This window comes from Microcaecilia unicolor, chromosome 1, assembly GCF_901765095.1.
Source record: "Microcaecilia unicolor chromosome 1, aMicUni1.1, whole genome shotgun sequence".
Lineage (NCBI taxonomy): Eukaryota > Metazoa > Chordata > Amphibia > Gymnophiona > Siphonopidae > Microcaecilia > Microcaecilia unicolor.
The window spans coordinates 175,786,753-175,799,300 of record NC_044031.1 but is presented as its reverse complement, the minus strand read 5'-3'; the positions used below and the strand labels follow the sequence as shown (position 1 = coordinate 175,799,300).

At 45.9% G+C, this 12,548-nt stretch overlaps 1 protein-coding gene and 1 pseudogene across 1 annotated transcript in view; both read left to right on the top strand.

Annotated features, from left to right (window-relative positions):
- Positions 1-12,548, top strand: part of TBC1D5 (TBC1 domain family member 5) — a 1,081,936-nt gene that overhangs the window by 992,969 nt on the left and 76,419 nt on the right.
- LOC115460802 lies at positions 7,678-7,770 on the top strand (annotated as a pseudogene).

Sequence of the window (12,548 nt, the reverse complement as noted above, 5' to 3'; positions counted from 1 at the left end):
GACGCCGTCGGGAGTCCGGGCAGATTTCAGTAGTTCCTAGATTTGTCCTGGTTTCCCATCGCCGGGGTCATCACATGACTTGTCGTCTGATCTCCCCATCATCTCCGAGTCCAACCCACCATCACCCACCGTGACCTGAGTGGCCTGACTTCTCTGATGCACGCACGGCGGCGCCGCGTGGGCCGACGCAGGCAGGCTACGTGTGCGTGCCAGCCAGCCAGCGCCTGCCTGCTGATCAGCATCAGCTGATGACGTGATGATCCTGCACACACGCTGCTGCTACTGCAGTTTGCCACCTTCTCCGCCTGCAGCCGCCGCCATAACTGACTGAGTCGATGACGGACGAGCCAGGCAGGCAGCAGGCTGCAGCGTCTGGACGGTCTGGTGAGATCTGTCTGTGTGTGCCCTGGCCCTGCCTTGCTGCCCTTTAGCCGCCGCAACCTGAGCTAGTGAGCCGAGGAGGTAAGATAATAACTAGATCAACTATGATGACCTGGCTTTAGCGCTATAGAAATGATTTGTTGTAGTAGTAGTACTAATTTGTAGGGAAGGTGGAGGAAGAGACCCTGTAGAAATGATTTGTTGTTGTAGTAGTAGTAGTATAATGGGGCGGGGGGAGGGAGAGACCCTGGAACTTGAAGAAGGGAGGGAGAGAGGAGGCAGGAGGGGCCTGGAACTTGGAGAGGGGGAGAGGGGGGCTGTGGAACTCAGAGGGAGGGAGGGGGGCCTGGAACTGGGAGGGGAGGGAGGGGAATGCTGCATCACCTGTAAAAAAAAAAATTCAGCACCCCCAATGCTGCATTAGCCTAGAAATAAGAAGTGGATTTTCCCAAGTAAGTCCATGTTAAGAATGGCTTTCACCTGCCAGGCAGTACCAACTCAGCACTCATCCTTTCCTCACCCTAGTTCTGTCTATTAGTTGCACAGTGGATGTAGCTTATGTCTGTGAGTGGATAAATAGAATACACCAGCCAGAAGCAATCACTGTCCTTCTATCCCTTTGGTGTGTGCTTGGTCCTGTCCTAACTTGATAGCTTTTACAACAGATCTCAAAAATGAAGAGGAAACAGGTATGTGTGTCAGGGTGGGCTGACAGTTGTGTGCTGTAGTCTGCTCTTTCTGTCGTGTGCCCCACCTTGAGCTCTGTATATTTCTAGAGCAGTGATGACAGGAGTTTTTTAAACCCATTTTTTTCATTGTTTTCTAGATCATACACACATGATTCATATTCTGGACACGGAGCACCCATGGGACGGGTATTCCATTAACTCTGGGCACAGTTGGGCTTTTCTTTTAGGAAATTATTGAAACCTTTTTAAAACCCTGGAAGCTAACTGTTTTACCACACACTATCTGGCAACAAATTCCAGAATTTAATTACACGTTGAGTGAAGAAATATTTTCTCCAGTTTGTTTTAAATTTACTACTCAGTAGTTTTCGTTGCATATGATCCCCTAGGCCTTGTATTTTTGGAATAGTAAACAAGCAATTCATGTCTACTCATTCCTCTCCACTCATTATTTCATAGACCTCTATCATACCTCCCCTTAGCTGTCTCTTTTCCAAGGTGAAGAGCCCTAGCCTCTTTATCCACGGGAACCCCACAGGAACTGCTTCTGTCCCCACGGGATCCCCGCAGAACTGCTTCCATCCCCGCTGGAATCCCGTTCCCCTGCAGGTCTCTGTTTTACACTTCATTTGTTCCTGTGCAGTTGATATACTGCTGCATTCTTTTAAAGTCACCATTCCATGGTTGGTTAAATGGTGCCACAATTGTTATTTCTTTTTGGACTCATTGAATCCTGCGTTAAACATTACTGTTTGTTGTGCTTTTAGATGTCAATTAAAGCCGAACCCTTGTGTTTCAACGTTATTGGTCTACCTCCATTTTCTTGTGGGTTTTTTTTGTCCATGCAAATGGGGGCAAACAGTTGTTCAAAAACTTGAAATCTGACATAAAATCATGGCTCTCCCTAGTTGGGTTACCATGAGGCTCATTTTCAAAGCACATAGACTTACAAAGTTATGTATGTTACTATGGAACTTTGTAAGTCTATGTGCTTTAAAAATGAGCACCCATATGTCCAGTTTACCTGGACATGTCCACTTTTTGAGAACACGGCCAGGCATCCGGGTGGGGTTTGCCAGCCTGCCCGTTTGCCAGATTTGCGGATGAACGGGCAGGCTGGAGGGCAGACAGCTTGGCCGTACTCAGGGTGTCCTATCCTCCCCTCCTCCTTTACCTTACTGTGGGTGCCCTGGTGGTCTAGTGACCTCTTCAGGGCAGAAAGAGAGGCCCCTCTTTCCCTGCCTGGCACACCTACAGACTGTCTTGCTCCCTGTGCCGCTTCAAAATTGCTGCTAACAGTTCAAGCGGCAGCCAGCTCGCGAGGCTTCCATTGAAGTCTGCATAGGGGGCGGGGTGGGGGCGGGAAGGGGTGTGACAGGGGGCGGGGGCATGTGTCCTCTTTTTTTCTTAGGGCAAATATGGTAACCCTATGCCTAGCGTGCCTGCAAAAGGAGGGAGAGAGAAACTAGAAACAGCAGTTGCCCCCGTCAATCCACCCCTGCCCCCCCCCCCCCAAATTGCAGGGCTGGTTATGCCTGGATGCAATGCCCATTGTTAAAATTTACCGGCACACCCCTGAGGCTGGGGATTAAGTGAGAGTGCAATAACTTGGGACTTGGGGGGGGGGGGCAGAAGAGAAAAGTTGCCATGCAGGAGAGAGTAGGGATGTAAGAATTAGGTTATCTGCTGGGGACTGGGAGTATGAATGGGGGAGATGATAAGAGCAGAAAATACAATGAAGAAAGTGGCAAAAAGATTAAACCAGTTTGGTTGGAAAAATAAAATATCCAGACAATGAAGCTAGAAGAGAAACTATATTTCCAGTTTTATAGATGCTCTCTCCCAAATAGGCTACAGAGCAGTTTACAGCCAGAAAATAAAGGGCGAGAAACTAAGCACTGGAGCTTTGTATGTGGCTAAAGAGTGCTAAGAATCCTCCTTATTGACCTGCCTTCCTCAGGATCTTCTGCCATGCTCTCTCTGCTGATTTATACAGCTTAGTGTATGGATAAGAATTAGAGCCACAGTTTAGGGGTTCCTAGCCAATTCCCTAGACTAATGTTTAAAAATACTTGATATGTTGCCTTTCCATCAAGCAAACAAAACGGTTTACATAATTAAAAAACAGCTTAAAAATGAAAATGAACAGAACTACAATTCACAGATAACAGAAGACAGGATGGAACATAAAGCAAAGAAACAAAAAGCATCTCTGTGACAACAGCAGCCCCAGCTGCCTTATGGTCCCGTGGGGAATGCGCCTTTGCTGAGTATTACTAAGCAATGATGCTGTGCCTTCTCACTTTGTAGCCTTAAAGCAATGTTTTATTTATATTTAGCATTTTTGTTTTTTTTTGAGACTGTTGGCCTTCAAAGTAAACAGGACTTTGCTGGTGATTTAATACTGCTTTTTACATCACTGGTTCTTTCACAGAGCACTGTTCTTATATAGCTTTAGGTGATTTTAAAATTATTTTGTTTTTTGATTTTTATGTAGTACTGAGAATATTTTTTTCAAATGTAGAAATATAAATATTGGGACATCCCAACCTTTGTAGGTATCCTATCTAATAAAACGCACCTCCAACGTTCTGAAGCTGACTCCATGGCTGAAGCATTCCTGCGCTCTGTAAGGCTCCACCTACTGAACCAATGTCACGTACTTCCGAGTACGTCAACCGCAGCACTGACCAACAGCACGACACCAGCATGAGGCCCCGCCCCTGCCGCCCTCACCGCAACGCCACGCCTCCCAGATCGCCGCCACCAGCGTGCACTCTCGGCCCTTCTCTCTCTGTTAGCTCTAGTCCCGCCCTCATTTCCTGTTTCCGCAATGAGGTCGGGACCAGAGCTAACACAGAGAGAAGGGCCGAGGCTGCACACCTTTTAACGCTGCTTTCGTGTGAAGATGATTTTTACAATTTGGAGCGAGTGCGCCTGGAAGGGAGGGACTATGACCCTAGAACTGGGAGGGAGGGGAACCCTGAAACTCGGGGGGGGAGGGAAGAAGGGAGGGGCCACCCTGGAACTCGGAGGGGTGACCCTGGAACTCGGGGGGGGGAGGGAGGGGGCGACCCTTGAAATCGGATGGAGGGAGGGGGAAGGACCCTGGAAATCGGAGGGAGGGAGGGGGGGATGACCCTGGAACTCAGAGGGAGGGAGAGGGGCCCATGGCACACACTCTCATTCTCACACACATACTCTATCTCTCACATACACACTCGCACCCAGTCTCACTCTCTCTCTGTCACACACACACACTCGCACATTCACTCTCTCTCTCACACACACACACACACTCGCACATTCACTCTCTCTCACACAGTCAGTCTCACACACACTCTCTCAAACATACACACTCCGAGGACGTTTCATTTGTGTCAGAAACGGGCCTGATTTACTAGTAATTAAAATAATTCTTTGGTTTTCTGCTGCTGCCTGTCTGCCTGGCACAGATTGCTTTTATTTGTCTTTTGAGAGCACTACCTCTAAGCTTTGCTTACTTGTTGGGAACACAATGCACTGTTTAATCTTTGATATTTTTGTGCATAATTTCTAAAAGTGTGGGCCTGAAGTTGGTTGATGTAGATAAAAAATGTAGTATGCACTTATTGATTCCTGGATCCCACACTCTTTTAATGTTTTTATATATATTGTTATGTTGATGACATATATTTTTAAGTAACTTGTTTTTATTTTATGTGTTTATATTTAATCTGTTATACCCCTGAAGCAGCCCTTTTTTGCGCAAAACGTGGACCTCATTGGGTGTTTGATGTTAATAAAGAATTTCTGGTTGGAACGACCTGGTTGAGATCTGCTCCTTTCTGTGTTACCTTTGCTGCAGATCTGAAGAGCTTCTCAAGTGTTCGGACCCCGTTGATATTTTAGACATTAACAATTGCAAAATAGGTGCTTCCGCCACATGTAGCTCACACATACATGTCCATTCTTTTATGTATTTTAGAAAAGGCTCTGTAACAGCAGATCCTTTTCTAAAATACTTCCTGAATTAGACTTCCAATTCCAATTTGTTTGTTCTTTCTAAAAATCTGCCTTCCTTATTTCTCCCTTTGGACAGGATTCTCCTCAATGATCTCTCCTTTTTTTTCTGTTGGGGTACCTTGTGCCTCAGGTTTCAGCTATGGATCAGGCTTCTAACCTCTCATTCTCATCACACTCCTTTTTTATGGGAAATAAGCCCTACTCTTGGTCAGGGGCATAGCCACGGGTGGGCCCAGGCCCACCCATTTCCACCCAAGGCCCACCCAAAAATAGTGGATCGCGATCGTAACTTCAGAGTCTTCTTTTTCCTCCCTCACCCGCCACCGCAAAGCATCTAGTTTAACAGCGCTGATCGGCTGCTCTTCAGAGAACCACTCCAGAGCCTTCCCTGCTCTGTAGCTGATGAATCGTCTTTCCCTGGCTCCTGCTCCCTCACCCCTGCCGTAAAGCGTGTATTTTAAATTAAGGGCGCGGCCAGCAGTGATTCGCTGAGCACTTCGGAGCCTTCCCTCCGCCACGATCTGCCCTCTCGGAAACAGGAAGTTGCGCTGAAGAGAGCGAATCGTGGCAGAGGGAAGGTTCTGGAGCAGGTCTTCGTCTGTGAATCACTGTCAGCTGGTGCCCTTAATTTAAGCTAGAAGCAGCGAAGCGATAGCGAGGAAGGAAAACAGAGTGAGTGGCTGTACCTGCAGGTGGGAGAGGGACAGGCTGGGAGACAGTGGCTTCACCTGTGTGATGGGGGGGGGCTTGAGGCCATAGGGAAGGGATGGGAGAGAGGTTTGGACCTTCAAAGGGGGGGGGGGTTGGCTGGAGAAAAGGGAGAGAGATTCTGGACCTGCAAAAGGGGGGAGATGCTAACTGGTTGGAGGGAAGGGAGAGAGGTTTGGGACCTGCAAGGTGTGGGGGGGGGGGTGGCTGGCCAGAGAGAAGGGAGCCAGGTTTGGGACCTGTAAGGGGAGAGGTTGCTGGCTGGAGGGAAGGGAGAGAGTTTTGGATCTGCAAAGGGGGGTGGTGGCTAGCTGGAAGGAAGGGAGGTTCTGGACCTGCAATGGGGGGGTGGCTGGCTGGCTGGAGGCAAGGGAAAAAGGCAAAGGAGAGAGGTGCTGGACCTGAAAGGGGGGGACGATGGAGGGAAAGATGAGAGGTGCTGGACCTGCAAGGGAGAGAGGCTGGGGGCTGGAGGAAAGGAAAAGAGTTGTTAGACCTGCATGGGGGGGGGGGGGTGGAAGGAAGGGATAGAGGTACTGGACCTGTGAGGAGGGGAGGCTGTAGGAAAGGCCTGCAGGGGAGGCTTGAGGGAAGGGAGAGAGGATGCTGTACCAGGAGGAGAGATTAGAGGGAAGGGAGAGAGATAGTGGATCAAGGGGATAAAGGAGGAGGGAGACAAACTGTTTAACCCACAGTGGGAGAAAGAGCCAAAAGCTGGAAGAGAGAAGCAGAGTGGCTGGATAGGTGGGATCGGAGAGGAGAGAAAGACATTGGTGTGAGGAAGAAAGGGGAGATACAGAAACAGACATGAGATGCTGTATCGGAATGACATATGAACACAGAGGGGTAATGCCTGACAGAGAGGGGGAAATATGGGAATAGAGAGGCTATGCTGGACACTGGGAGGGAGGGGTATATGGTCACAGGGGAGAGATACTAGACATAGGGGACAATAGGAACTCAAAAGGGAGATACTGGGCATGTGAGGGCATAGGGACACAAGGGGTGATGCTGGACACAGGGGTAGGGGATAGAAGGGTGGTGATTGTTGCAGGAATTTGAACATAGTGGAGATACTGGACAAGGAACTATAGGGACACAGAGATGGGAGATGGATGGTGGACATGGAGAGAGAAGAAATGACAAATAGACAGGAGACCCTGGTAAGTGAATTAAGACAGAAGAAAGCAGAAACCAGAGACGAGAACCAAGCTGATTTGAAAAATAAAATAACCAGACATCAAAAGGTAGAAAAAAGGCCATAAATTTGGGAGGGAACCCCAAAGCCCATCACCACACTGCACTGCCTTCAGCTTCCATCATGCTTGTGGCTCTCTCTGGCCAGGGGACCAAGAGCAATTGCTCTAGTTGCACTCCAACACCATCCCTGGCATGTACTATGTTTATATTTTGCATAGGAGGAAATGCATTTCTTTCTGTATCTCTGGTATTGTATTACATGCAAGGTCTGGCTTTTTGGGGTTTTGGTTATATTTATTTTTATACTTTTTAGTCAATTATTCTATATTTGGCATTTTTATTCTGTGTGTGTGATCGAGGTATTCTGTTAGCATGAATTTTCTATGTAGCCTTCTGTAGTAAGTTTGGTTTGTTTAGTTTTCCCAATAGATGTATTGATATTTTACGGCCCCACTGTAATATGTAGGGCTATGCCTTTTTCATAGGGAGGATCCTTCTTTTGGAAGTTAGTGCTGGCATTGTAGATTTGCACTAGGTTATGAGTGACATTTTGTTTTAAAGATTGTTTTATTTACTATATAGCGGCTGTTGAGATTACGGTGAGTTTTATGGGGAAATGTCCTAACTCTGCTCTGTACCCATTGGGGGAAGGACAGGGGGTTCTGTGGATGCAGAATTTATTTGTCTTTAATAATAGACTATACTTTCTGGGATCATTTCTATAGTGTGTAACTGGAAAGATATGTTGAAAAGTGTTTGGTCTTGCTATACAGGCTAAGTATGTGTGTTAGGGAACCAAGGCTCAATAGAGGCGCAAGAGTGCAATCTCTTGTACTTCCCCCTGAAGCCTGCACTGCTACCCTTATTGAAGTTATTGGGAGTGGGGTAGAGCTGGAGCATGGCATGGGGTATCAGGTGGCAAGTTTTTCAATTTTAAAAAAATTGGCAACCCTGGTGCCCACCCATCTGACCTGTTGGCCCACCCAAAAATTGTTTTCTGGCTACACCACTGCTCTTGGTCTTTCCCCTTTTCCTCCTCTTGGCCTCTGAGTTAGAGGACCAAGATCCTGATGGGACCCCAAGGCAGGAAACTCACTCTACTTCCCACTCCATGTTGTTCTGGAGTTCACCCTGTGGGAAGAAGGAAAGAAAACCCTGAGCATCTCCCTGAACCCAGTTTTATACTTTCGTCCAATGTCCAAGGTACTCCTACTGTTGGACTTCCCTAGCTTAGACCATCCCTTCATATCTTTGACTGGCACTACTCTGGAGTGGGGACATAGAATGTTCCTCATTTTACTGCAAGGAATGCACATTGTGGCACCTTGCTACACACACATAAATTGCAATTCTGGTCTCACTTCATCCAAACTCCACCCCAGAACATATATACACTAAATTCACACACAAGTATTGGTGTTTTTGTTATCATGTGTAATGCTATAAGGGACATTTTATGCACTTATAAATGTGACTGTACAGTATATTGCCGCTTTACACATGGGGGTAGTTCTACAGTATAGGGAGCCAATTTTAGGCGTAAATGGTGGTATTCTAGTCACACACATGTAATTGGCCATAGAGGAAAAGTACACAATATGTTTTGATGGTGTATGGTTTGCTGGTGGGCATGTGCATGGGTGGAATTTGGGCAGAGGATGAGCAGAGCTCATAAATTAAAGAATAATATACTTTACTTACATTCTGGCTAACATCTAGGTAGGGGCATTTACAACAGCTATATGACTGGTGTAAGTGGTCATGCTATGCTATGTTATGCTACACTTCTCTTGTATTCTGCGATACCAAAAAATAGTTCAATGTGGATTACAATAACAAAATAACCAAATTTCATTAAAATTTAAGTTTTAATTTCCTTTTCAAAAGTGAAATAATTCAATAAAGCATGACCATGCCATGAATGTAAATGTGTTTTCTGCCACTTGTGCTAGTATTCTATATAGAATTACACTGGCAGCGAGTGCTGTCTACGTATCTACAGAGCTGCTGCCTTTCTGTATGGCAGTGCTGAATATACTTTTTTCTATAAAAGTTGTAGCCTCCATTAAATCACACACACACACACACACACACACACATGCCTCCAGTCTTTCTCTCTAAGCTGCATGCATGTGTACAGATACACGTTATAAGGTCACCAAGCTCATCCCATTTTGTGGCAGCACACAAGCATGCTGGCTCCCTCTCCATTGCTCTCTGCTTTTGTCCTACATGCAGTCTAGCATCTCTCCCTCTTTCTCAGACCTCTCCCTCCACCCTACTACTACTACTTAACATTTCTAGAGCGCTACTAGGGTTACGCAGCGCTGTACAAATCAACAAAGAAGGACGGTCCCTGCTCAGAGGAGCTTACTGGCTCTACCTTTACACTTGTCTTTCCCTCCAGAGGTCACCAGGTAGAGCAATTCACACATGCTGCCTGCCTACCTTCTGTTGCATTCTGCCCCTTCTGACACAACTTCCTGTTTCTGGTGGGGTGAATATAACAGAGGGAGGGCTCCACAGCTGGCCACCAATGCTAGTAATACCTGGATAGAAAGACAAGTTTAAAGGTAGACCTGATGAGGCTGGAGGAGAGGGAGAGATGTCAGATTATGGGGGTAAAGAGGAGAGGAGGGAAGTTGAGGAGCAGAGGTGCCGGTCCCAGGGACAGAGGTGAGGAGAGATGCTGGACAACAGGAGGAAGGGAAGCAAGAGAGAAGATCTTGTTGTACCACAGGAGGAGGACGTAAGGGAAGCGAAAGGGTGTGGGGTGGGTGACAATGTTTGTGTTTGTGTGTAGAAACATGGGGGTGTAAGATGACATTTGGCAGGATGTCCATGTGGAAGGGTGCATAAACACTCACAGGGAAATGTAAATGAAGATTTTTGTGCGCACAAAAATGTTTTGCTCACAGTGACTCATTCTTTAGAGGAAACTACACTTGCTGCCACAGCTGAATATTGAGCCAATTATATTTGAATGTCAGGTTTAACAGCATCCTATTAGGTGTTCACATTCACGTGAGGGATAATGGTTCAGTTTATGAAAAACAATCATTACAGGGCCCAATATTCAAAGAAAACTGAGCCACTATTTTCAGCCAAACCTAAGACCTAAAAATTCACCTCATTTAGGAGCTTAAAAATAATGCTCCTAAATTTAAGACTGACATTCATTTACCTAGATTTAGGAACCTAATCTAAGTGACTAAGGCTGAAAATCAGTGCTGAGTTCATAACTTATTTCCCTACCCTAAATCTGCTCCTTTTTCCACCACTTTTTGGAATTTAGGGCCCTGTTTACTAAGCCACGTTATAGGCGCGTTAGTGTTTTTAATGTGCGTTAAACATGTACATGCCTATATCCCTATAGGCGCTTACACAGCGTGTAAGCTAATTGTAGGCGTGCTAAAAATGCTAATTCACGTTAGTAAACAGGGCCTTTAGTGAAATTAGGCATTCAGCCCTAATTAAATTTTCATGGAGGCCAATTTAAGATCCTAATGATCAAAGTTAGGAGCATAAATCTGTTGAAAATTGATCCCACTGATTGGAATATTATTTGTTTGCCTTTATTTAGGTGCATTTCAAATGAGTATAATTAGAAATCCTGATTTGTATTGCAGATTTGTATTTCTGGCTACATTTCTAACTTAATTTTTTCCAGAATTAATTAATGTAATTTTTTCATTTTTACTTCAGAGCATTTAGTATGTATGGATCCAAAGAATGGTTCAGTGTGTTACAATTACTAAGGTGCCTTTATAGGTTATAAAATTATGCCAGAGCTATGAAAGATTCAGGAAATGCATTGTTTAAGTGGATTCCATTAACTTGACTCTATGTGTACATATGGATCCAAGGAATGGTTCAATTTTTCACAATTGCTAAGGTGCCTTTATCAGTTATAAAATTATTCAGGGGAAGCTATTCCACTGTTCCTATACTATATTCTTTTCTTCCTTCCTTCCTTCCTTCCTTCCTTCCTTCCTTCTGTCTTTCCTTTCTTGCTGTGTCTTCTCTCCCACTCTTTCCGCATTCTCTTTCCTCCCCCTATTATCCAGTGTTGTACTTTTTTACCTTCAGCATATTTCTTCCTCTTCTTAATCCTGCTAATTATTTTCTAGCCCTTCTTTGCCATGCTGTCTTCTCTCTTCCTCCCTTTGTATATGCCCTCCCCCCCCATTCCTAATGGTTTCCTTCCCCCTCCAGGTATATTTGCTCTCCTTTTTGTCTCCTCCTTACTTTCATTCTCCTTTCTTTTGTCCTATTGGTTCCCAATCCTGATGTGAAAGAGTTGGTAATGAATCATGGGAAGGAAGGGCTTATGGGTGGCAGTGATCCTACATAGTGAAGAATTTAGAAAACGCTGTGATCTCATGTAGGGTGCAAGTCCTGAAGTAGGCTTATCCGCATTCTCTTGGACCATGAACTCCTACTACAACAAGTGTGAGATGGGCTATATTCGCTTACACCTGAGGCAGAAGCTGTCTTTCTCATCAGTAGCAGCTCCAGTTCAGCTTTGTTTCTGGTTCTTCACCCACTTCTTTGTGACCCATTTGGGGCAAAGAGTAGGATTTGGAATGTTGTGTATGACTGTGGCTGAGGAAAGAGAAATAGTAGAAGAAGAAAATCCCATGTTTCTCATAGTAACATAGAGGGGCATAATCAAACGTCGCTGGCCAAATAGATCGCCGGCGATCTATGTTGGCAGCAGCGCTACAGCTGGCTGGAACCGTATTATCGAAAAAGATGGCCGGCCATCTTTTTTTTCGATAATACGGTTTAGCCCGGCCAAATGCCGTGGAGTTTGCCGGATTTGAGATGGCCGGGTTTGTTTTTCAGCGATAATGGAAAGTTATGTCGGCCATCTCAAACCCCGGCCAAATTCAAAGCATTTGGCCGTGGGAGGGGCCAGCATTTTTAGTGCACTGTCCCCCCTGACATGCCAGGACACCAACCAGCCACCCTAGGGGTCACTGCGGTGGACTTCAGAAAAGCTCCCACCTCGTGCATAGCTCCCTTACTTTGGGAGCCGAGCCCCCCAAACCCACTACCCACAAATGTACTGCACCCACTAAAATTGCTCCAGGGACCTGCATACATACAGCCTCTAGGACTTATTGCTGCTGTATAACTTTGGCACACCAGTTCACACCTGAAGACTAATCTCTCTGAAAAAGTCCTTTCTTGAAATAACCACGTTTACTCACAGTTAACTGCAGATCAGAGGTTGTGCCCCACTGGCAAAGAGTCCCCTGGTACTAAGATTAGCAGTAGGTCAGAGCTGGCACAATGGTGTACAATGCCCTCTTTCAGCACCATTCAAGGTAAGAACTACGTTCTCTAACATGAGTAACACAGGAAAGGGAACTAAAACTGGCTTACAAAAATGGCCACTACCGCATGGACTACAACAGGAAACAAAACAGGGCACACTCTGACCCAGTTAGCAGGGGAGAAAAGCACCATGGGAGTAGAGCCCAGTACCCTACACCCACCACAATGCATTGCTAATGTGACTCTCTGCAGGGCACCTAACAGAAAAGGTGTCACACTCAC